The sequence below is a fragment of the Pristiophorus japonicus genome, unplaced genomic scaffold (assembly GCF_044704955.1).
Source record: "Pristiophorus japonicus isolate sPriJap1 unplaced genomic scaffold, sPriJap1.hap1 HAP1_SCAFFOLD_37, whole genome shotgun sequence".
Lineage (NCBI taxonomy): Eukaryota > Metazoa > Chordata > Chondrichthyes > Pristiophoridae > Pristiophorus > Pristiophorus japonicus.
In genome coordinates, this window is record NW_027253543.1 from 8,204,468 (window position 1) to 8,228,624 (window position 24,157).

At 44.7% G+C, this 24,157-nt stretch overlaps 18 non-coding genes across 18 annotated transcripts; all 18 read left to right on the plus strand.

Moving 5' to 3' along the window:
- Positions 1-768: 768 nt before the first annotated feature.
- On the plus strand, positions 769-857 carry trnar-ucg (transfer RNA arginine (anticodon UCG)). The gene is given in 2 exon segments: positions 769-805; positions 822-857. It is a non-coding gene; the product is annotated as a tRNA-Arg (tRNA).
- A 2,256-nt stretch (positions 858-3,113) lies between these two features.
- On the plus strand, positions 3,114-3,202 carry trnar-ucg (transfer RNA arginine (anticodon UCG)). The gene is given in 2 exon segments: positions 3,114-3,150; positions 3,167-3,202. It is a non-coding gene; the product is annotated as a tRNA-Arg (tRNA).
- A 245-nt stretch (positions 3,203-3,447) lies between these two features.
- On the plus strand, positions 3,448-3,529 carry trnat-ggu (transfer RNA threonine (anticodon GGU)). Its single transcript has one exon. It is a non-coding gene; the product is annotated as a tRNA-Thr (tRNA).
- A 1,927-nt stretch (positions 3,530-5,456) lies between these two features.
- Positions 5,457-5,545, plus strand: trnar-ucg (transfer RNA arginine (anticodon UCG)). The gene is given in 2 exon segments: positions 5,457-5,493; positions 5,510-5,545. It is a non-coding gene; the product is annotated as a tRNA-Arg (tRNA).
- Positions 5,546-5,790: 245 nt separating this feature from the next.
- trnas-gcu (transfer RNA serine (anticodon GCU)) lies at positions 5,791-5,872 on the plus strand. The gene has a single exon. It is a non-coding gene; the product is annotated as a tRNA-Ser (tRNA).
- Positions 5,873-7,799: 1,927 nt separating this feature from the next.
- trnar-ucg (transfer RNA arginine (anticodon UCG)) lies at positions 7,800-7,888 on the plus strand. The gene is given in 2 exon segments: positions 7,800-7,836; positions 7,853-7,888. It is a non-coding gene; the product is annotated as a tRNA-Arg (tRNA).
- Positions 7,889-10,144: 2,256 nt separating this feature from the next.
- Positions 10,145-10,233, plus strand: trnar-ucg (transfer RNA arginine (anticodon UCG)). The gene is given in 2 exon segments: positions 10,145-10,181; positions 10,198-10,233. It is a non-coding gene; the product is annotated as a tRNA-Arg (tRNA).
- Positions 10,234-10,478: 245 nt separating this feature from the next.
- trnat-ggu (transfer RNA threonine (anticodon GGU)) lies at positions 10,479-10,560 on the plus strand. Its single transcript has one exon. It is a non-coding gene; the product is annotated as a tRNA-Thr (tRNA).
- Positions 10,561-12,491: 1,931 nt separating this feature from the next.
- Positions 12,492-12,580, plus strand: trnar-ucg (transfer RNA arginine (anticodon UCG)). Its single transcript is given in 2 exon segments — positions 12,492-12,528; positions 12,545-12,580. It is a non-coding gene; the product is annotated as a tRNA-Arg (tRNA).
- A 245-nt stretch (positions 12,581-12,825) lies between these two features.
- trnas-gcu (transfer RNA serine (anticodon GCU)) lies at positions 12,826-12,907 on the plus strand. Its single transcript has one exon. It is a non-coding gene; the product is annotated as a tRNA-Ser (tRNA).
- Positions 12,908-14,835: 1,928 nt separating this feature from the next.
- On the plus strand, positions 14,836-14,924 carry trnar-ucg (transfer RNA arginine (anticodon UCG)). The gene is given in 2 exon segments: positions 14,836-14,872; positions 14,889-14,924. It is a non-coding gene; the product is annotated as a tRNA-Arg (tRNA).
- Positions 14,925-15,169: 245 nt separating this feature from the next.
- On the plus strand, positions 15,170-15,251 carry trnas-gcu (transfer RNA serine (anticodon GCU)). The gene has a single exon. It is a non-coding gene; the product is annotated as a tRNA-Ser (tRNA).
- Positions 15,252-17,179: 1,928 nt separating this feature from the next.
- On the plus strand, positions 17,180-17,268 carry trnar-ucg (transfer RNA arginine (anticodon UCG)). Its single transcript is given in 2 exon segments — positions 17,180-17,216; positions 17,233-17,268. It is a non-coding gene; the product is annotated as a tRNA-Arg (tRNA).
- Positions 17,269-17,513: 245 nt separating this feature from the next.
- trnas-gcu (transfer RNA serine (anticodon GCU)) lies at positions 17,514-17,595 on the plus strand. The gene has a single exon. It is a non-coding gene; the product is annotated as a tRNA-Ser (tRNA).
- Positions 17,596-19,519: 1,924 nt separating this feature from the next.
- On the plus strand, positions 19,520-19,608 carry trnar-ucg (transfer RNA arginine (anticodon UCG)). Its single transcript is given in 2 exon segments — positions 19,520-19,556; positions 19,573-19,608. It is a non-coding gene; the product is annotated as a tRNA-Arg (tRNA).
- A 245-nt stretch (positions 19,609-19,853) lies between these two features.
- On the plus strand, positions 19,854-19,935 carry trnas-gcu (transfer RNA serine (anticodon GCU)). Its single transcript has one exon. It is a non-coding gene; the product is annotated as a tRNA-Ser (tRNA).
- Positions 19,936-21,863: 1,928 nt separating this feature from the next.
- On the plus strand, positions 21,864-21,952 carry trnar-ucg (transfer RNA arginine (anticodon UCG)). The gene is given in 2 exon segments: positions 21,864-21,900; positions 21,917-21,952. It is a non-coding gene; the product is annotated as a tRNA-Arg (tRNA).
- Positions 21,953-22,197: 245 nt separating this feature from the next.
- Positions 22,198-22,279, plus strand: trnas-gcu (transfer RNA serine (anticodon GCU)). The gene has a single exon. It is a non-coding gene; the product is annotated as a tRNA-Ser (tRNA).
- Positions 22,280-24,157: the final 1,878 nt, after the last annotated feature.

Here is a 24,157-nt window from a genome sequence, read left to right on the forward strand (position 1 = left end):
ATCTGCACGACCTGCCGAGTTTTAAACATTTATCTGTTTTTATTCATTCTATTTCCGTGTCCCTTTTAAGGGGATTTGCTGTCTGTCCGAGATCATTCTCTGACTCTGTAAAATGATGTGCTATCAGACCCTCATCATTCTGTGTCTGTTTCAAAGGAATGTGCTGTCTGTCCCGGATTTCCAATTTGAAATTTCAAAACCTGCCTTTGGAGGTTAAGGAATATTAGTTTGTTTGTGTGTTTCAGACTTGGCTGGTTTTACGTCCCTCCCTCCCTCCTTGTCTATTACCTGTGGCTTCAATAACAGTCTCTGCGCCGCGTGGTCCTGAGCCCCACTGCACAATTGCCTTCAGGGATGATCGAAATCTCACTTTATTCTTTTAAAAGGGAACTGCTGTCAGTCAAGGGTGATTCTGCATCTGGGTAAAAGTGATGTCCGTGCAATCCCGGATCATTCTGTGTCTGTTTAAAAGGGCTGGTTTTCAGTTCCTTTTCATAATCTTTCCCTTTAAAACGGATTTTCTCAGAAACCCGGGTCATCCTGTATTGTTTGAGAAGGAGTATGATTTCAGCTGCAATGACCGAATTGTTAAACTATAGTGTTCCAATTTACATTGGGGTTGCCTGCGCCGGTGCGCACCGAGATCGCAGTGCATCTGTTCATTCACTCGAAATATGCTCATCTTTTCCTAAATCCACTCCTTGATATTGCAGTTGCCCCGAATTTGCTCGCAATATATACAACAACACAATGAATGGTGCTGGCAGCGGCCGCGTGGCCTAATGGATAAGGCGTCTGACTTCGATTACAACCGCAAAGTTATCAGAAGATTGCAGGTTCGAGTCCTGCCGCGGTCAACTTAGCTCGCTACGTGAAATTTTATATTCTTTGTTGTGATTCTGCCGAGAAACCAACCATCTCTTCCAGTCAGTCACCTGAAATGAAGGAAGTCTGTTTGCTCAAAGAATCTCATTGCAAGTTTTCAGCATTGTCGATATGCATGCACGGGCAGAGCAAGCTGTGAAGTGGACTTTTTTGCACCTTATTTCTGTTTGGATACAAAAAGCAGGAGATTGAATGGCTGACGATGTCTTTTCGCCGAGACGAGGAGGCCGAGAGGTTAAGGCGATGGACTGCTCATCCATTTTGCTCTGCACGCATGTCTTCGAATCCCATTCTCGTCGTCGTTGACTTGCAGCTTAACCACTTTTTGACATTCACATTTCACCACATCGCCAAATTCCCCTTTTACTTACAGGGATGCTGTACTTTCCTCATGTAATGTCTCAAATTAATAATATATTCGTCAAAAGGAGAGCAGTTGCAGTACAATGGCGAGGGGCACTAATTAGATAGGTATCTGAGAGACAGCACATGAACGATGAGCCATAATATCATTTCTCACCACCGTCAGAATCTGAGAGCAGCGCTTTTCACTGTCGGCGGCTCGTTGGTCCACGGTTATGATTCTCCCTTCGGATTGATCACATTTGAAATGCGAGAGATCACGGGCCAAATCCCGGACGAACCCCGCCATGTTTTACTCAAAGTTCCGCTTCTAACAGCCGCTCGTCATGTGAGAAAACAGACGTATTTCACGTTAAAACGTGTGATTTTACGCCGATGTTCCCTTAGCATCCAAATCCCAGAGCAAAGTGAATCCCGCCAAACTGAGTAAAGTTAAAATATCTCAGAGGTACTCGGCTCTGTGACTCGTTGGATAACCTAAAGCCTTCTTTGCTTCCGGCCGATACTTGATCAGTATATCTTCCTGTCTGTACGGATAAGTTCACCTCAATTGGGATAAGCATACATTCAGCGTCAATCTCCACCTCTGCCCTGAACATGTGTGCGTCCTGTGTCTCTAGAGCTGAAAAGATGAGAGAAGCTGCTTTTTGAATTCGTCCCTTGGCTGCCGAATTCAAAGCATACAGGAAATCAATCCGGGCTGGCAAAGCTGCCTGGTCTGATTAAAAGGCGGTGATACCCTGTATTGTAGGCATGTTCTCGTCTTCTGGCCTCAACATTAGGTTCAACGTATCGGATGATAAGCACCGCTCCCATTGTCTGGTAATGGTTCTGCTATTCCCACTAACTCTTCCTCTGGCCCATCCTTTGTTACGTTATTGCCCGATGACCACCCACTTTGCCTTTCTCCATTGTGCCATGTATTATTTCATCACTCCTTCCTTCCGCTGTATCACAAATGTTCCCATTTGACATTTCTCGCTGCGTATTTTTTCCAGGCGCTATTTTTGTTGAAATCATCTGTAATCTTTAACTTTTTCCTGAAATATCGGAATTATTATCCGACAGAACGTGAAACCGGATTCTTCCTCCACAAAATCTGCACGACCTGCCGAGTTTTAAACATTTATCTGTTTTTATTCATTCTATTTCCGTGTCCCTTTTAAGGGGATTTGCTGTCTGTCCGAGATCATTCTCTGACTCTGTAAAATGATGTGCTATCAGACCCTCATCATTCTGTGTCTGTTTCAAAGGAATGTGCTGTCTGTCCCGGATTTCCAATTTGAAATTTCAAAACCTGCCTTTGGAGGTTAAGGAATATTAGTTTGTTTGTGTGTTTCAGACTTGGCTGGTTTTACGTCCCTCCCTCCCTCCTTGTCTATCACGTGTGGCTTCAATAACAGTCTCTGCGCCGCGTGGTCCTGAGCCCCACTGCACAATTGCCTTCAGGGATGATCGAAATCTCACTTTATTCTTTTAAAAGGGAACTGCTGTCAGTCAAGGGTCATTCTGCATCTGGGTAAAAGGGATGTCCTTGCAATCCCGGATCATTCTGTGTCTGTTTAAATGGGCTGGTTGTCAGTTCCGGTTCATAATCTTTCCCTTTAAAACGGATTTTCTCATAAACCCGGGTCATCCTGTTTTGTTTGAGAAGGAGTATGATTTCAGCTGCAATGACCGAATTGTTAAACTATAGTGTTCCAATTTACATTGGGGTTGCCTGCGCCGGTGCGCACCCAGATCGCAGTGCATCTGTTCATTCACTCGAAATATGCTCATCTTTTCCTAAATCCACTCCTTGATATTGCAGTTGCCCCGAATTTCCTCGCAATATATACAACAAGACAATGAATGTTGCTGGCAGCGGCCGCGTGGCCTAATGGATAAGGCGTCTGACTTCGATGACAACCGCAAAGTTATCAGAAGATTGCAGGTTCGAGTCCTGCCGCGGTCAACTTAGCTCGCTACGAGACATTTTATATTCTTTGTTGTGATTCTGCCGAGAAACCAACCATCTCTTCCAGTCACTCACCTGAAGTGAAGGAAGGCTTTTTGCTCAAAGAATCTCATGGCAAGTTTTCATATTTGTCGATCTGCATGCACGGGCAGAGCATGCTGTGAAGTGGACTTTCTTGCACATTATTTCTGTTTGGATACAAAAAGCAGGAGATTGAATGGCTGACGATATCTTATAGCAGAGACGAGGTGGCCGAGAGGTTAAGGCGATGGACTGGTAATCCATTGCGCTCTGCACGCATGGGTTCGAATCCCATTCTCGTCGTCGTTGGCTTGCAGGTTAAACACTTTTTGACATTCACATTTAACCTAATCGCCAAATTCCCCTTTTACTTACAGGGATGCTGTACTTTCCTCATGTCACGTCTCAAATTAATAATATATTCGTCAAAAGGAGAACAGTTGCAGTACAATGGCGAGGGGCACTAATTAGATAGGTATCTGAGACAGCACATGAACGATGGGCCATAATATCATTTCTCACCACCGTCAGAATCTGGGAGCTGCGCTTTTCACTGTCGGCGGCTCGTTGGTCTACGGTTATGATTCTCCCTTCGGATTGATCACATTTGAAATGCGAGAGGTCACGGGCCAAATCCCGGACGAGCCCCGCCATGTTTTACTCAAAGTTCCGCTTCTAAAAGCCGCTCGACATGTGAGAAAACAGACGTATTTCACGTTAAAACGTGTGATTTTACGCCGATGTTCCCTTAGCATCCAAATCCCAGAGCAAAGTGTAACCCGCCAAACGGAGTAAAGTTAAAATATCTCAGAGGTACTCGGCTCTGTGACTCGTTGGATAACCTAAAGCCTTGTTTGGTTCCGGCCGATACTTGATCAGTATATCTTCCTGTCTGTACGGATAAGTTCACCTCAATTGGGATAAGCATACATTCAGCGTCAATCTCCACCTCTGCCCTGAATATGTGTGCGTCCTGTTTCTCTAGAGCTGAAAAGATGAGAGAAGCTGCTTTTTGAATTCGTCCCTTGGCTGCCGAATTCAAAGCATACAGGAAATCAATCCGGGCTGGTAAAGCTGCCTGGTCTGATTAAAAGGCGGTGATACCCTGTATTGTAGGCATGTTCTCGTCTTCTGGCCTCAACATTAGGTTCAACGTATCGGATGATAAGCACCGCTCCCATTGTCTGGTAATGGTTCTGCTATTCCCACTAACTCTTCCTCTGGCCCATCCTTTGTTACGTTATTGCCCGATGACCACCCACTTTGCCTTTCTCCATTGTGCCATGTATTATTTCATCACTCCTTCCTTCCGCTGTATCACAAATGTTCCCATTTGACATTTCTCGCTGCGTATTTGTTCCAGGCGCTATTTTTGTTGAAATCATCTGTAATCTTTAACTTTTTCCTGAAATATCGGAATTATTATCCGACAGAACGTGAAACCGGATTCTTCCTCCACAAAATCTGCACGACCTGCCGAGTTTTAAACATTTATCTGTTTTTATTCATTCTATTTCCGTGTCCCTTTTAAGGGGATTTGCTGTCTGTCCGAGATCATTCTCTGTCTCTGTAAAATGGTGTGCTATCAGACCCTCATCATTCTGTGTCTGTTTCAAAGGAATGTGCTGTCTGTCCCGGATTTCCAATTTGAAATTTCAAAACCTGCCTTTGGAGGTTAAGGAATATTAGTTTGTTTGTGTGTTTCAGACTTGGCTGGTTTTACGTCCCTCCCTCCCTCCTTGTCTATCACCTGTGGCTTCAATAACAGTCTCTGCACCGCGTGGTCCTGAGCCCCACTGCACAATTGCCTTCAGGGATGATCGAAATCTCACTTTATTCTTTTAAAAGGGAACTGCTGTCAGTCAAGGGTCATTCTGCATCTGGGTAAAAGGGATGTCCTTGCAATCCCGGATCATTCTGTGTCTGTTTAAATGGGCTGGTTGTCAGTTCCGGTTCATAATCTTTCCCTTTAAAACGGATTTTCTCATAAACCCGGGTCATCCTGTTTTGTTTGAGAAGGAGTATGATTTCAGCTGCAATGACCGAATTGTTAAACTATAGTGTTCCAATTTACATTGGGGTTGCCTGCGCCGGTGCGCACCCAGATCGCAGTGCATCTGTTCATTCACTCGAAATATGCTCATCTTTTCCTAAATCCACTCCTTGATATTGCAGTTGCCCCGAATTTCCTCGCAATATATACAACAAGACAATGAATGTTGCTGGCAGCGGCCGCGTGGCCTAATGGATAAGGCGTCTGACTTCGATGACAACCGCAAAGTTATCAGAAGATTGCAGGTTCGAGTCCTGCCGCGGTCAACTTAGCTCGCTACGTGAAATTTTATATTCTTTGTTGTGATTCTGCCGAGAAACCAACCATCTCTTCCAGTCAGTCACCTGAAATGAAGGAAGGCTGTTTGCTCAAAGAATCTCATTGCAAGTTTTCATAATTTTCGATATGCATGCACGGGCAGAGCAAGCTGTGAAGTGGACTTTTTTGCACCTTATTTCTGTTTGGATACAAAAAGCAGGAGATTGAATGGCTGACGATGTCTTATAGCAGAGACGAGGTGGCCGAGAGGTTAAGGCGATGGACTGCTAATCCATTGTGCTCTGCACACATGGCTTCGAATCCCATTCTCGTCGTCGTTGACTTGCAGCTTAACCACTTTTTGACATTCACATTTAACCTAATCGCCAAATTCCCCTTTTACTTGCAGGGATGCTGTACTTTCCTCATGTCACGTCTCAAATTAATAATATATTCGTCAAAAGGAGAACAGTTGCAGTACAATGGCGAGGGGCACTAATTAGATAGGTATCTGAGACAGCACATGAACGATGGGCCATAATATCATTTCTCACCACCGTCAGAATCTGGGAGCTGCGCTTTTCACTGTCGGCGGCTCGTTGGTCCACGGTTATGATTCTCCCTTCGGATTGATCACATTTGAAATGCGAGAGGTCACGGGCCAAATCCCGGACGAACCCCGCCATGTTTTACTCAAAGTTCCGCTTCTAACAGCCGCTCGACTTGTGAGAAAACAGACGTATTTCACGTTAAAACGTGTGATTTTACGCCGATGTTCCCTTAGCATCCAAATCCCAGAGCAAAGTGAATCCCGCCAAACTGAGTAAAGTTAAAATATCTCAGAGGTACTCGGCTCTGTGACTCGTTGGATAACCTAAAGCCTTGTTTGGTTCCGGCCGATACTTGATCAGTATATCTTCCTGTCTGTACGGATAAGTTCACCTCAATTGGGATAAGCATACATTCAGCGTCAATCTCCACCTCTGCCCTGAATATGTGTGCGTCCTGTTTCTCTAGAGCTGAAAAGATGAGAGAAGCTGCTTTTTGAATTCGTCCCTTGGCTGCCGAATTCAAAGCATACAGGAAATCAATCCGGGCTGGTAAAGCTGCCTGGTCTGATTAAAAGGCGGTGATACCCTGTATTGTAAGCATGTTCTCGTCTTCTGGCCTCAACATTAGGTTCAACGTATCGGATGATAAGCACCGCTCCCATTGTCTGGTAATGGTTCTGCTATTCCCACCAACACTTCCTCTGGCCCATCCTTTGTTACGTTATTGCCCGATGACCACCCACTTTGCCTTTCTCCATTGTGCCATGTATTATTTCATCACTCCTTCGTTCCGCTGTATCACAAATGTTCCCATTTGACATTTCTCGCTGCGTATTTTTTCCAGGCGCTATTTTTGTTGAAAACATCTGTAATCTTTAACTTTTTCCTGAAATATCGGAATTATTATCCGACAGAACGTGAAACCGGATTCTTCCTCCACAAAATCTGCACGACCTGCCGAGTTTTAAACATTTATCTGTTTTTATTCATTCTATTTCCGTGTCCCTTTTAAGGGGATTTGCTGTCTGTCCGAGATCATTCTCTGACTCTGTAAAATGATGTGCTATCAGACCCTCATCATTCTGTGTCTGTTTCAAAGGAATGTGCTGTCTGTCCCGGATTTCCAATTTGAAATTTCAAAACCTGCCTTTGGAGGTTAAGGAATATTAGTTTGTTTGTGTGTTTCAGACTTGGCTGGTTTTACGTCCCTCCCTCCCTCCTTGTCTATTACCTGTGGCTTCAATAACAGTCTCTGCGCCGCGTGGTCCTGAGCCCCACTGCACAATTGCCTTCAGGGATGATCGAAATCTCACTTTATTCTTTTAAAAGGGAACTGCTGTCAGTCAAGGGTGATTCTGCATCTGGGTAAAAGTGATGTCCGTGCAATCCCGGATCATTCTGTGTCTGTTTAAAAGGGCTGGTTTTCAGTTCCTTTTCATAATCTTTCCCTTTAAAACGGATTTTCTCAGAAACCCGGGTCATCCTGTATTGTTTGAGAAGGAGTATGATTTCAGCTGCAATGACCGAATTGTTAAACTATAGTGTTCCAATTTACATTGGGGTTGCCTGCGCCGGTGCGCACCGAGATCGCAGTGCATCTGTTCATTCACTCGAAATATGCTCATCTTTTCCTAAATCCACTCCTTGATATTGCAGTTGCCCCGAATTTGCTCGCAATATATACAACAACACAATGAATGGTGCTGGCAGCGGCCGCGTGGCCTAATGGATAAGGCGTCTGACTTCGATTACAACCGCAAAGTTATCAGAAGTTTGCAGGTTCGAGTCCTGCCGCGGTCAACTTAGCTCGCTACGTGAAATTTTATATTCTTTGTTGTGATTCTGCCGAGAAACCAACCATCTCTTCCAGTCAGTCACCTGAAATGAAGGAAGTCTGTTTGCTCAAAGAATCTCATTGCAAGTTTTCAGCATTGTCGATATGCATGCACGGGCAGAGCAAGCTGTGAAGTGGACTTTTTTGCACCTTATTTCTGTTTGGATACAAAAAGCAGGAGATTGAATGGCTGACGATGTCTTTTCGCCGAGACGAGGAGGCCGAGAGGTTAAGGCGATGGACTGCTCATCCATTTTGCTCTGCACGCATGTCTTCGAATCCCATTCTCGTCGTCGTTGACTTGCAGCTTAACCACTTTTTGACATTCACATTTCACCACATCGCCAAATTCCCCTTTTACTTACAGGGATGCTGTACTTTCCTCATGTAATGTCTCAAATTAATAATATATTCGTCAAAAGGAGAGCAGTTGCAGTACAATGGCGAGGGGCACTAATTAGATAGGTATCTGAGAGACAGCACATGAACGATGAGCCATAATATCATTTCTCACCACCGTCAGAATCTGAGAGCAGCGCTTTTCACTGTCGGCGGCTCGTTGGTCCACGGTTATGATTCTCCCTTCGGATTGATCACATTTGAAATGCGAGAGATCACGGGCCAAATCCCGGACGAACCCCGCCATGTTTTACTCAAAGTTCCGCTTCTAACAGCCGCTCGTCATGTGAGAAAACAGACGTATTTCACGTTAAAACGTGTGATTTTACGCCGATGTTCCCTTAGCATCCAAATCCCAGAGCAAAGTGAATCCCGCCAAACTGAGTAAAGTTAAAATATCTCAGAGGTACTCGGCTCTGTGACTCGTTGGATAACCTAAAGCCTTCTTTGCTTCCGGCCGATACTTGATCAGTATATCTTCCTGTCTGTACGGATAAGTTCACCTCAATTGGGATAAGCATACATTCAGCGTCAATCTCCACCTCTGCCCTGAACATGTGTGCGTCCTGTGTCTCTAGAGCTGAAAAGATGAGAGAAGCTGCTTTTTGAATTCGTCCCTTGGCTGCCGAATTCAAAGCATACAGGAAATCAATCCGGGCTGGCAAAGCTGCCTGGTCTGATTAAAAGGCGGTGATACCCTGTATTGTAGGCATGTTCTCGTCTTCTGGCCTCAACATTAGGTTCAACGTATCGGATGATAAGCACCGCTCCCATTGTCTGGTAATGGTTCTGCTATTCCCACTAACTCTTCCTCTGGCCCATCCTTTGTTACGTTATTGCCCGATGACCACCCACTTTGCCTTTCTCCATTGTGCCATGTATTATTTCATCACTCCTTCCTTCCGCTGTATCACAAATGTTCCCATTTGACATTTCTCGCTGCGTATTTTTTCCAGGCGCTATTTTTGTTGAAATCATCTGTAATCTTTAACTTTTTCCTGAAATATCGGAATTATTATCCGACAGAACGTGAAACCGGATTCTTCCTCCACAAAATCTGCACGACCTGCCGAGTTTTAAACATTTATCTGTTTTTATTCATTCTATTTCCGTGTCCCTTTTAAGGGGATTTGCTGTCTGTCCGAGATCATTCTCTGACTCTGTAAAATGATGTGCTATCAGACCCTCATCATTCTGTGTCTGTTTCAAAGGAATGTGCTGTCTGTCCCGGATTTCCAATTTGAAATTTCAAAACCTGCCTTTGGAGGTTAAGGAATATTAGTTTGTTTGTGTGTTTCAGACTTGGCTGGTTTTACGTCCCTCCCTCCCTCCTTGTCTATCACGTGTGGCTTCAATAACAGTCTCTGCGCCGCGTGGTCCTGAGCCCCACTGCACAATTGCCTTCAGGGATGATCGAAATCTCACTTTATTCTTTTAAAAGGGAACTGCTGTCAGTCAAGGGTCATTCTGCATCTGGGTAAAAGGGATGTCCTTGCAATCCCGGATCATTCTGTGTCTGTTTAAATGGGCTGGTTGTCAGTTCCGGTTCATAATCTTTCCCTTTAAAACGGATTTTCTCATAAACCCGGGTCATCCTGTTTTGTTTGAGAAGGAGTATGATTTCAGCTGCAATGACCGAATTGTTAAACTATAGTGTTCCAATTTATATTGGGGTTGCCTGCGCCGGTGCGCACCCAGATCGCAGTGCATCTGTTCATTCACTCGAAATATGCTCATCTTTTCCTAAATCCACTCCTTGATATTGCAGTTGCCCCGAATTTCCTCGCAATATATACAACAAGACAATGAATGTTGCTGGCAGCGGCCGCGTGGCCTAATGGATAAGGCGTCTGACTTCGATGACAACCGCAAAGTTATCAGAAGATTGCAGGTTCGAGTCCTGCCGCGGTCAACTTAGCTCGCTACGAGACATTTTATATTCTTTGTTGTGATTCTGCCGAGAAACCAACCATCTCTTCCAGTCACTCACCTGAAGTGAAGGAAGGCTTTTTGCTCAAAGAATCTCATGGCAAGTTTTCATATTTGTCGATCTGCATGCACGGGCAGAGCATGCTGTGAAGTGGACTTTCTTGCACATTATTTCTGTTTGGATACAAAAAGCAGGAGATTGAATGGCTGACGATATCTTATAGCAGAGACGAGGTGGCCGAGAGGTTAAGGCGATGGACTGGTAATCCATTGCGCTCTGCACGCATGGGTTCGAATCCCATTCTCGTCGTCGTTGGCTTGCAGGTTAAACACTTTTTGACATTCACATTTAACCTAATCGCCAAATTCCCCTTTTACTTACAGGGATGCTGTACTTTCCTCATGTCACGTCTCAAATTAATAATATATTCGTCAAAAGGAGAACAGTTGCAGTACAATGGCGAGGGGCACTAATTAGATAGGTATCTGAGACAGCACATGAACGATGGGCCATAATATCATTTCTCACCACCGTCAGAATCTGGGAGCTGCGCTTTTCACTGTCGGCGGCTCGTTGGTCTACGGTTATGATTCTCCCTTCGGATTGATCACATTTGAAATGCGAGAGGTCACGGGCCAAATCCCGGACGAGCCCCGCCATGTTTTACTCAAAGTTCCGCTTCTAAAAGCCGCTCGACATGTGAGAAAACAGACGTATTTCACGTTAAAACGTGTGATTTTACGCCGATGTTCCCTTAGCATCCAAATCCCAGAGCAAAGTGAAACCCGCCAAACGGAGTAAAGTTAAAATATCTCAGAGGTACTCGGCTCTGTGACTCGTTGGATAACCTAAAGCCTTGTTTGGTTCCGGCCGATACTTGATCAGTATATCTTCCTGTCTGTACGGATAAGTTCACCTCAATTGGGATAAGCATACATTCAGCGTCAATCTCCACCTCTGCCCTGAATATGTGTGCGTCCTGTTTCTCTAGAGCTGAAAAGATGAGAGAAGCTGCTTTTTGAATTCGTCCCTTGGCTGCCGAATTCAAAGCATACAGGAAATCAATCCGGGCTGGTAAAGCTGCCTGGTCTGATTAAAAGGCGGTGATACCCTGTATTGTAGGCATGTTCTCGTCTTCTGGCCTCAACATTAGGTTCAACGTATCGGATGATAAGCACCGCTCCCATTGTCTGGTAATGGTTCTGCTATTCCCACTAACTCTTCCTCTGGCCCATCCTTTGTTACGTTATTGCCCGATGACCACCCACTTTGCCTTTCTCCATTGTGCCATGTATTATTTCATCACTCCTTCCTTCCGCTGTATCACAAATGTTCCCATTTGACATTTCTCGCTGCGTATTTGTTCCAGGCGCTATTTTTGTTGAAATCATCTGTAATCTTTAACTTTTTCCTGAAATATCGGAATTATTATCCGACAGAACGTGAAACCGGATTCTTCCTCCACAAAATCTGCACGACCTGCCGAGTTTTAAACATTTATCTGTTTTTATTCATTCTATTTCCGTGTCCCTTTTAAGGGGATTTGCTGTCTGTCCGAGATCATTCTCTGTCTCTGTAAAATGGTGTGCTATCAGACCCTCATCATTCTGTGTCTGTTTCAAAGGAATGTGCTGTCTGTCCCGGATTTCCAATTTGAAATTTCAAAACCTGCCTTTGGAGGTTAAGGAATATTAGTTTGTTTGTGTGTTTCAGACTTGGCTGGTTTTACGTCCCTCCCTCCCTCCCTCCTTGTCTATCACCTGTGGCTTCAATAACAGTCTCTGCGCCGCGTGGTCCTGAGCCCCACTGCACAATTGCCTTCAGGGATGATCGAAATCTCACTTTATTCTTTTAAAAGGGAACTGCTGTCAGTCAAGGGTCATTCTGCATCTGGGTAAAAGGGATGTCCTTGCAATCCCGGATCATTCTGTGTCTGTTTAAATGGGCTGGTTGTCAGTTCCGGTTCATAATCTTTCCCTTTAAAACGGATTTTCTCATAAACCCGGGTCATCCTGTTTTGTTTGAGAAGGAGTATGATTTCAGCTGCAATGACCGAATTGTTAAACTATAGTGTTCCAATTTACATTGGGGTTGCCTGCGCCGGTGCGCACCCAGATCGCAGTGCATCTGTTCATTCACTCGAAATATGCTCATCTTTTCATTAATCCACTCCTTGATATTGCAGTTGCCCCGAATTTGCTCGCAATATATACAACAACACAATGAATGTTGCTAGCAGCGGCCGCGTGGCCTAATGGATAAGGCGTCTGACTTCGATGACAACCGCGAAGTTATCAGAAGATTGCAGGTTCGAGTCCTGCCGCGGTCAACTTAGATCGCTACGAGACATTTTATATTCTTTGTTGTGATTCTGCCGAGAAACCAACCATCTCTTCCAGTCACTCACCTGAAGTGAAGGAAGGCTGTTTGCTCAAAGAATCTCATGGCAAGTTTTCATCATTGTCGATCTGCATGCACGGGCAGAGCAAGCTGTGAAGTGGACTTTCTTGCACATTATTTCTGTTTGGATACAAAAAGCAGGAGATTGAATGGCTGACGATATCTTATAGCACAGACGAGGTGGCCGAGAGGTTAAGGCGATGGACTGCTAATCCATTGTGCTCTGCACGCATGGGTTCGAATCCCATTCTCGTCGTCGTTGGCTTGCAGGTTAAACACTTTTTGACATTCACATTTAACCTCATCGCCAAATTCCCCTTTTACTTACAGGGATGCTGTACTTTCCTCATGTCATGTCTCAAATTAATAATATATTGGTCAAAAGGAGAACAGTTGCAGTACAATGGCGAGGGGGACTAATTAGATAGGTATCTGAGAGACAGCACATGCACGATTGGCCATAATATCATTTCTCACCACCGTCAGAATCTGAGAGCTGCGCTTTTCAATGTCGGCGGCTCGTTGGTCCACGGTTATGATTCTCCCTTCGGAATGATCACATTTGAAATGCGAGAGTCACGGGCGAAATCCCGGACGAGCCCCGCCATGTTTTACTCAAATTTCCGCTTCTAACAGCCGCTCGACATGTGAGAAAACAGACGTATTTCACGTTAAAACGTGTGATTTTACGCCGATGTTCCCTCAGCATCCAAATCCCAGAGCAAAGTGAAACCCGCCAAACTGAGTAAAGTTAAAATATCTCAGAGGTACTCGGCTCTGTGACTCGTTGGATAACCGAAAGCCTTGTTTGGTTCCGGCCGATACTTGATCAGTATATATTCCTGTCTGTACGCATAAGTTCACCTCAATTGGGATAAGCATACATTCAGCGTCAATCTCCACCTCTGCCCTGAATATGTGTGCGTCCTGGTTCTCTAGAGCTGAAAAGATGAGAGAAGCTGCTTTTTGAATTCGTCCCTTGGCTGCCGAATTCAAAGCATACAGGAAATCAATCCGGGCTGGCAAAGCTGCCTGGTCTGATTAAAAGGCGGTGACAGCCTATATTGTAAGCATGTTCTCGTCTTCTGGCCTCAACATTAGGTTCAACGTATCGGATGATAAGCATCGCTCCCATTGTCTGGTAATGGTTCTGCTATTCCCACTAACACTTCCTCTGGACCATCCTTTGTTACGTTATTGCCCGATTACCACCCACTTTGCCTTTCTCCATTGTGCCATGTATTATTTAATTACTCCTTCGTTAAGCTGCATCACAAACGTTCCCATTTGACATTTCTCGCTGCGTATTTTTTCCAGGCGCTATTTTTGTTGAAAACATCTGTAATCTTTAACTTTTTCCTGAAATATCGCAATTATTATCCGACAGAACGTGAAACCGGATTCTTCCTCCACAAAATCTGCACGACCTGCCGAGTTTTACATATTTATCTGTTTTTATTCATTCTATTTCCGTGTCCCTTTTAAGGGGATTTGCTGTCTGTCCAAGATCATTCTCTGTCTCTGTAAAATGATGTGCTATCAGACCCTCATCATTCTGTGTCTGTTTCAAAGGGATGTGCTGTCTGTCCCGGATTTCCAATTTGAAATTTCAAAACCTGCCTTTGGAGGTTAAGGAATATTAGTTTGTTTGTGTGTTTCAGACTGGGCTGGTTTTACGTCCTTCCCTCCCTCCTTGTCTATCACCTGTGGCTTCAATAACAGTCTCTGCGCCGCGTGGTCCTGAGCCCCACTGCACAATTGCCTTCAGGGATGATCGAAATCTCAATTTATTCTTTTAAAAGGGAACTGCTGTCAGTCAAGGGTCATTCTGCATCTGGGTAAAAGGGATGTCCTTGCAATCCCGGATCATTCTGTGTCTGTTTAAATGGGCTGGTTGTCAGTTCCGGTTCATAATCTTTCCCTTTAAAACGGATTTTATCATAAACCCGGGTCATCCTGTATTGTTTGAGAAGGAGTATGATTTCAGCTGCAATGACCGAATTGTTAAACTATAGTGTTCCAATTTACATTGGGGTTGCCTGCGCCGGTGCGCACCCAGATCGCAGTGCATCTGTTCATTCACTCGAAATATGCTCATCTTTTCCTAAATCCACTCCTTGATATTGCAGTTGCCCCGAATTTGCTCGCAATATATACAACAACACAATGAATGTCGCTGGCAGCGGCCGCGTGGCCTAATGGATAAGGCGTCTGACTTCGATGACAACCGCAAAGTTATCAGAAGATTGCAGGTTCGAGTCCTGCTGCGGTCAACTTAGCTCGCTACGAGACATTTTATATTCTTTGTTGTGATTCTGCCGAGAAACCAACCATCTCTTCCAGTCACTCACCTGAAGTGAAGGAAGGCTGTTTGCTCAAAGAATCTCATGGCAAGTTTTCATCATTGTCGATCTGCATGCACGGGCAGAGCAAGCTGTGAAGTGGACTTTCTTGCACATTATTTCTGTTTGGATACAAAAAGCAGGAGATTGAATGGCTGACGATATCTTATAGCGGAGACGAGGTGGCCGAGAGGTTAAGGCGATGGACTGCTAATCCATTGTGCTCTGCACGCTTGGGTTCGAATCCATTTCTCGTCGTCGTTGGCTTGCAGGTTAAACACTTTTTGACATTCACATTTAACCTAATCGCCAAATTCCCCTTTTACTTACAGGGATGCTGTACTTTCCTCATGTCATGTCTCAAATTAATAATATATTGGTCAAAAGGAGAACAGTTGCAGTACAATGGCGAGGGGCACTAATTAGATAGGTATCTGAGAGACAGCACATGCACGATGGGCCATAATATCATTTCTCACCACCGTCAGAATCTGAGAGCTGCGCTTTTCAATGTCGGCGGCTCGTTGGTCCACGGTTATGATTCTCCCTTCGGAATGATCACATTTGAAATGCGAGAGTCACGGGCGAAATCCCGGACGAGCCCCGCCATGTTTTACTCAAATTTCCGCTTCTAACAGCCGCTCGACATGTGAGAAAACAGACGTATTTCACGTTAAAACGTGTGATTTTACGCCGATGTTCCCTCAGCATCCAAATCCCAGAGCAAAGTGAAACCCGCCAAACTGAGAAAAGTTAAAATATCTCAGAGGTACTCGGCTCTGTGACTCGTTGGATAACCGAAAGCCTTGTTTGGTTCCGGCCGATACTTGATCAGTATATCTTCCTGTCTGTACGCATAAGTTCACCTCAATTGGGATAAGCATACATTCAGCGTCAATCTCCACCTCTGCCCTGAATATGTGTGCGTCCTGGTTCTCTAGAGCTGAAAAGATGAGAGAAGCTGCTTTTTGAATTCGTCCCTTGGCTGCCGAATTCAAAGCATACAGGAAATCAATCCGGGCTGGCAAAGTTGCCTGGTCTGATTAAAAGGCGGTGACAGCCTATATTGTAAGCATGTTCTCGTCTTCTGGCCTCAACATTAGGTTCAACGTATCGGATGATAAGCATCGCTCCCATTGTCTGGTAATGGTTCTGCTATTCCCACTAACACTTCCTCTGGACCATCCTTTGTTACGTTATTGCCCGATTACCATCCACTTTGCCTTTCTCCATTGTGCCATGTATTATTTAATTACTCCTTCGTTAAGCTGCATCACAAACGTTCCCATTTGACATTTCTCGCTGCGTATTTTTTCCAGGCGCTATTTTTGTTGAAAACATCTGTAATCTTTAACTTTTTCCTGAAATATCGCAATTATTATCCGACAGAACGTGAAACCGGATTCTTCCTCCACAAAATCTGCACGACCTGCCGAGTTTTACATATTTATCTGTTTTTATTCATTCTATTTCCGTGTCCCTTTTAAGGGGATTTGCTGTCTGTCCAAGATCATTCTCTGTCTCTGTAAAATGATGTGCTATCAGACCCTCATCATTCTGTGTCTGTTTCAAAGGGATGTGCTGTCTGTCCCGGATTTCCAATTTGAAATTTCAAAACCTGCCTTTGGAGGTTAAGGAATATTAGTTTGTTTGTGTGTTTCAGACTGGGCTGGTTTTACGTCCTTCCCTCCCTCCTTGTCTATCACCTGTGGCTTCAATAACAGTCTCTGCGCCGCGTGGTCCTGAGCCCCACTGCACAATTGCCTTCAGGGATGATCGAAATCTCAATTTATTCTTTTAAAAGGGAACTGCTGTCAGTCAAGGGTCATTCTGCATCTGGGTAAAAGGGATGTCCTTGCAATCCCGGATCATTCTGTGTCTGTTTAAATGGGCTGGTTGTCAGTTCCGGTTCATAATCTTTCCCTTTAAAACGGATTTTCTCATAAACCCGGGTCATCCTGTATTGTTTGAGAAGGAGTATGATTTCAGCTGCAATGACCGAATTGTTAAACTATAGTGTTCCAATTTACATTGGGGTTGCCTGCGCCGGTGCGCACCCAGATCGCAGTGCATCTGTACATTCACTCGAAATATGCTCATCTTTTCCTAAATCCACTCCTTGATATTGCAGTTGCCCCGAATTTGCTCGCAATATATACAACAACACAATGAATGTCGCTGGCAGCGGCCGCGTGGCCTAATGGATAAGGCGTCTGACTTCGATGACATCCGCAAAGTTATCAGAAGATTGCAGGTTCGAGTCCTGCCGCGGTCAACTTAGCTCGCTACGAGACATTTTATATTCTTTGTTGTGATTCTGCCGAGAAACCAACCATCTCTTCCAGTCACTCACCTGAAGTGAAGGAAGGCTGTTTGCTCAAAGAATCTCATGGCAAGTTTTCATCATTGTCGATCTGCATGCACGGGCAGAGCAAGCTGTGACGTGGACTTTCTTGCACATTATTTCTGTTTGGATACAAAAAGCAGGAGATTGAATGGCTGACGATATCTTATAGCAGAGACGAGGTGGCCGAGAGGTTAAGGCGATGGACTGCTAATCCATTGTGCTCTGCACGCATGGGTTCGAATCCCATTGTCGTCGTTGGCTTGCAGGTTAAGCACTTTTTGACATTCACATTTAACCTAATCGCCAAATTCCCCTTTTACTTACAGGGATGCTGTACTTTCCTCATGTCATGTCTCAAATTAATAATATATTGGTCAAAAGGAGAACAGTTGCAGTACAATGGCGAGGGGCACTAATTAGATAGGTATCTGAGAGACAGCACATGCACGATGGGCCATAATATCATTTCTCACCACCGTCAGAATCTGAGAGCTGCGCTTTTCACTGTCGGCGGCTCGTTGGTCCACGGTTATGATTCTCCCTTCGGAATGATCACATTTGAAATGCGAGAGTCACGGGCCAAATCCCGGACGAGCCCCGCCATGTTTTACTCAAATTTCCGCTTCTAACAGCCGCTCGACATGTGAGAAAACAGACGTATTTCACGTTAAAACGTGTGATTTTACGCCGATGTTCCCTCAGCATCCAAATCCCAGAGCAAAGTGAAACCCGCCAAACTGAGTAAAGTTAAAATATCTCAGAGGTACTCGGCTCTGTGACTCGTTGGATAACCGAAAGCCTTGTTTGGTTCCGGCCGATACTTGATCAGTATATCTTCCTGTCTGTACGCATAAGTTCACCTCAATTGGAATAAGCATACATTCAGCGTCAATCTCCACCTCTGCCCTGAATATGAGTGCGTCCTGGTTCTCTAGAGCTGAAAAGATGAGAGAAGCTGCTTTTTGAATTCGTCCCTTGGCTGCCGAATTCAAAGCATACAGGAAATCAATCCGGGCTGGCAAAGCTGCCTGGTCTGATTAAACGGCGGTGACAGCCTATATTGTAAGCATGTTGTCGTCTTCTGGCCTCAACATTAGGTTCAACGTATCGGATGATAAGCACCGCTCCCATTGTCTGGTAATGGTTCTGCTATTCCCACTAACACTTCCTCTGGACCATCCTTTGTTACGTTATTGCCCGATTACCACCCACATTGTCTTTCTCCATTGTGCCATGTATTATTTAATTACTCCTTCGTTCCGCTGCATCACAAACGTTCCCATTTGACATTTCTCGCTGCGTATTTTTTCCAGGCGCTATTTTTGTTGAAAATATCTGTAATCTTTAACTTTTTCCTGAAATATCGGAATTATTATCCGACAGAACGTGAAACCGGATTCTTCCTCCACAAAATCTGCACGACCTGCCGAGTTTTACATATTTATCTGTTTTTATTCATTCTATTTCCGTGTCCCTTTTAAGAGGATTTGCTGTCTGTCCAAGATCATTCTCTGTCTCTGTAAAATGGTGTGCTATCAGACCCTCATCATTCTGTGTCTGTTTCAAAGGGATGTGCTGTGTGTCCAGGATTTCCAATTTGAAATTTCAAAACCTGCCTTTGGAGGTTAAGGAATATTAGTTTGTTTGTGTGTTTCAGACTGGGCTGGTTTTACGTCCTTCCCTCCCTCCTTGTCTATCACCTGTGGCTTCAATAACAGTCTCTGCGCCGCGTGGTCCTGAGCCCCACTGCACAATTGCCTTCAGGGATGATCGAAATCTCACTTTATTCTTTTAAAAGGGAACTGCTGTCAGTCAAGGGTCATTCTGCATCTGGGTAAAAGGGATGTCCTTGCAATCCGGATCATTCTGTGTCTGTTTAAATGGGCTGGTTGTCAGTTCCGGTTCATAATCTTTCCCTTTAAAACGGATTTTCTCATAAACCCGGGTCATCCTGTATTGTTTGAGAAGGAGTATGATTTCAGCTGCAATGACCGAATTGTTAAACTATAGTGTTCCAATTTACATTGGGGTTGCCTGCGCCGGTGCGCACCCAGATCGCAGTGCATCTGTTCATTCACTCGAAATATGCTCATCTTTTCCGAAATCCACTCCTTGATATTGCAGTTGCCCCGAATTTGCTCGCAATATACACAACAACACAATGAATGTTGCTGGCAGCGGCCGCGTGGCCTAATGGGTAAGCCGTCTGACTTCGATGACAACCGCAAAGTTATCAGAAGATTGCAGGTTCGAGTCCTGCCGTGGTCAACTTAGCTCGCTACGAGACATTTTATATTCTTTGTTGTGATTCTGCCGAGAAACCAACCATCTCTTCCAGTCACTCACCTGAAGTGAAGGAAGGCTGTTTGTTCAAAGAATCTCATGGCAAGTTTTCATCATTGTCGATCTGCATGCACGGGCAGAGCAAGCTGTGAAGTGGACTTTCTTGCACATTATTTCTGTTTGGATACAAAAAGCAGGAGATTGAATGGCTGACGATATCTTATAGCAGAGACGAGGTGGCCGAGAGGTTAAGGCGATGGACTGCTAATCCATTGTGCTCTGTACGCATGGGTTCGAATCCCATTCTCGTCGTCGTTGTCTTGCAGCTTAACCACTTTTTGACATTCACATTTAACCTCATCGCCAAATTCCCCTTTTACTTACAGGGATGCTGTACTTTCCTCATGTCATGTCTCAAATTAATAATATATTGGTCAAAAGGAGAACAGTTGCAGTACAATGGCGAGGGGCACTAATTAGATAGGTATCTGAGAGACAGCACATGCACGATGGGCCATAATATCATTTCTCACCACCGTCAGAATCTGAGAGCTGCGCTTTTCACTGTCGGCGGCTCGTTGGTCCACGGTTATGATTCTCCCTTCGGAATGATCACATTTGAAATGCGAGAGTCACGGGCCAAATCCCGGACGAGCCCCGCCATGTTTTACTCAAATTTCCGCTTCTAACAGCCGCTCGACATGTGAGAAAACAGACGTATTTCACGTTAAAACGTGTGATTTTACGCCGATGTTCCCTCAGCATCCAAATCCCAGAGCAAAGTGAAACCCGCCAAACTGAGTAAAGTTAAAATATCTCAGAGGTACTCGGCTCTGTGACTCGTTGGATAACCGAAAGCCTTGTTTGGTTCCGGCCGATACTTGATCAGTATATCTTCCTGTCTGTACGCATAAGTTCACCTCAATTGGGATAAGCATACATTCAGCGTCAATCTCCACCTCTGCCCTGAATATGTGTGCGTCCTGGTTCTCTAGAGCTGAAAAGATGAGAGAAGCTGCTTTTTGAATTCGTCCCTTGGCTGCCGAATTCAAAGCATACAGGAAATCAATCCGGGCTGGCAAAGCTGCCTGGTCTGATTAAAAGGCGGTGACAGCCTATATTGTAAGCATGTTCTCGTCTTCTGGCCTCAACATTAGGTTCAACGTATCGGATGATAAGCATCGCTCCCATTGTCTGGTAATGGTTCTGCTATTCCCACTAACACTTCCTCTGGACCATCCTTTGTTACGTTATTGCCCGATTACCACCCACTTTGCCTTTCTCCATTGTGCCATGTATTATTTAATTACTCCTTCGTTCCGCTGCATCACAAACGTTCCCATTTGACATTTCTCGCTGCGTATTTTTTCCAGGCGCTATTTTTGTTGAAAACATCTGTAATCTTTAACTTTTTCCTGAAATATCGGAATTATTATCCGACAGAACGTGAAACCGGATTCTTCCTCCACAAAATCTGCACGACCTGCCGAGTTTTACATATTTATCTGTTTTTATTCATTATATTTCCGTGTCCCTTTTAAGGGGATTTGCTGTCTGTCCAAGATCATTCTCTGTCTCTGTAAAATGGTGTGCTATCAGACCCTCATCATTCTGTGTCTGTTTCAAAGGGATGTGCTGTCTGTCCCGGATTTCCAATTTGAAATTTCAAAACCTGCCTTTGGAGGTTAAGGAATATTAGTTTGTTTGCGTGTTTCAGACTGGGCTGGTTTTACGTCCTTCCCTCCCTCCTTGTCTATCACCTGTGGCTTCAATAACAGTCTCTGCGCCGCGTGGTCCTGAGCCCCACTGCACAATTGCCTTCAGGGATGATCGAAATCTCACTTTATTCTTTTAAAAGGGAACTGCTGTCAGTCAAGGGTCATTCTGCATCTGGGTAAAAGGGATGTCCTTGCAATCCCGGATCATTCTGTGTCTGTTTAAATGGGCTGGTTGTCAGTTCCGGTTCATAATCTTTCCCTTTAAAACGGATTTTCTCATAAACCCGGGTCATCCTGTATTCTTTGAGAAGGAGTATGATTTCAGCTGCAATGACCGAATTGTTAAACTATAGTGTTCCAATTTCCATTGGGGTTGCCTGCGCCGGTGCGCACCCAGATCGCAGTGCATCTGTTCATTCACTCGAAATATGCTCATCTTTTCCGAAATCCACTCCTTGATATTGCAGTTGCCCCGAATTTGCTCGCAATATACACAACAACACAATGAATTTTGCGGGCAGCGGCCGCGTGGCCTAATGGATAAGGCGTCTGACTTCGATGACAACCGCAAAGTCATCAGAAGATTGCAGGTTCGAGTCCTGCCGCGGTCAACTTAGCTCGCTGCGAGACATTTTATATTCTTTGTTGTGATTCTGCCGAGAAACCAACCATCTCTTCCAGTCACTCACCTGAAGTGAAGGAAGGCTGTTTGCTCAAAGAATCTCATGGCAAGTTTTCATCATTGTCGATCTGCATGCACGGGCAGAGCAAGCTGTGACGTGGACTTTCTTGCACATTATTTCTGTTTGGATACAAAAAGCAGGAGATTGAATGGCTGACGATATCTTATAGCAGAGACGAGGTGGCCGAGAGGTTAAGGCGATGGACTGCTAATCCATTGTGCTCTGCACGCATGGGTTCGAATCCCATTGTCGTCGTTGGCTTGCAGGTTAAGCACTTTTTGACATTCACATTTAACCTAATCGCCAAATTCCCCTTTTACTTACAGGGATGCTGTACTTTCCTCATGTCATGTCTCAAATTAATAATATATTGGTCAAAAGGAGAACAGTTGCAGTACAATGGCGAGGGGCACTAATTAGATAGGTATCTGAGAGACAGCACATGCACGATGGGCCATAATATCATTTCTCACCACCGTCAGAATCTGAGAGCTGCGCTTTTCACTGTCGGCGGCTCGTTGGTCCACGGTTATGATTCTCCCTTCGGAATGATCACATTTGAAATGCGAGAGTCACGGGCCAAATCCCGGACGAGCCCCGCCATGTTTTACTCAAATTTCCGCTTCTAACAGCCGCTCGACATGTGAGAAAACAGACGTATTTCACGTTAAAACGTGTGATTTTACGCCGATGTTCCCTCAGCATCCAAATCCCAGAGCAAAGTGAAACCCGCCAAACTGAGTAAAGTTAAAATATCTCAGAGGTACTCGGCTCTGTGACTCGTTGGATAACCGAAAGCCTTGTTTGGTTCCGGCCGATACTTGATCAGTATATCTTCCTGTCTGTACGCATAAGTTCACCTCAATTGGAATAAGCATACATTCAGCGTCAATCTCCACCTCTGCCCTGAATATGAGTGCGTCCTGGTTCTCTAGAGCTGAAAAGATGAGAGAAGCTGCTTTTTGAATTCGTCCCTTGGCTGCCGAATTCAAAGCATACAGGAAATCAATCCGGGCTGGCAAAGCTGCCTGGTCTGATTAAACGGCGGTGACAGCCTATATTGTAAGCATGTTGTCGTCTTCTGGCCTCAACATTAGGTTCAACGTATCGGATGATAAGCACCGCTCCCATTGTCTGGTAATGGTTCTGCTATTCCCACTAACACTTCCTCTGGACCATCCTTTGTTACGTTATTGCCCGATTACCACCCACATTGTCTTTCTCCATTGTGCCATGTATTATTTAATTACTCCTTCGTTCCGCTGCATCACAAACGTTCCCATTTGACATTTCTCGCTGCGTATTTTTTCCAGGCGCTATTTTTGTTGAAAATATCTGTAATCTTTAACTTTTTCCTGAAATATCGGAATTATTATCCGACAGAACGTGAAACCGGATTCTTCCTCCACAAAATCTGCACGACCTGCCGAGTTTTACATATTTATCTGTTTTTATTCATTCTATTTCCGTGTCCCTTTTAAGAGGATTTGCTGTCTGTCCAAGATCATTCTCTGTCTCTGTAAAATGGTGTGCTATCAGACCCTCATCATTCTGTGTCTGTTTCAAAGGGATGTGCTGTGTGTCCAGGATTTCCAATTTGAAATTTCAAAACCTGCCTTTGGAGGTTAAGGAATATTAGTTTGTTTGTGTGTTTCAGACTGGGCTGGTTTTACGTCCTTCCCTCCCTCCTTGTCTATCACCTGTGGCTTCAATAACAGTCTCTGCGCCGCGTGGTCCTGAGCCCCACTGCACAATTGCCTTCAGGGATGATCGAAATCTCACTTTATTCTTTTAAAAGGGAACTGCTGTCAGTCAAGGGTCATTCTGCATCTGGGTAAAAGGGATGTCCTTGCAATCCGGATCATTCTGTGTCTGTTTAAATGGGCTGGTTGTCAGTTCCGGTTCATAATCTTTCCCTTTAAAACGGATTTTCTCATAAACCCGGGTCATCCTGTATTGTTTGAGAAGGAGTATGATTTCAGCTGCAATGACCGAATTGTTAAACTATAGTGTTCCAATTTACATTGGGGTTGCCTGCGCCGGTGCGCACCCAGATCGCAGTGCATCTGTTCATTCACTCGAAATATGCTCATCTTTTCCGAAATCCACTCCTTGATATTGCAGTTGCCCCGA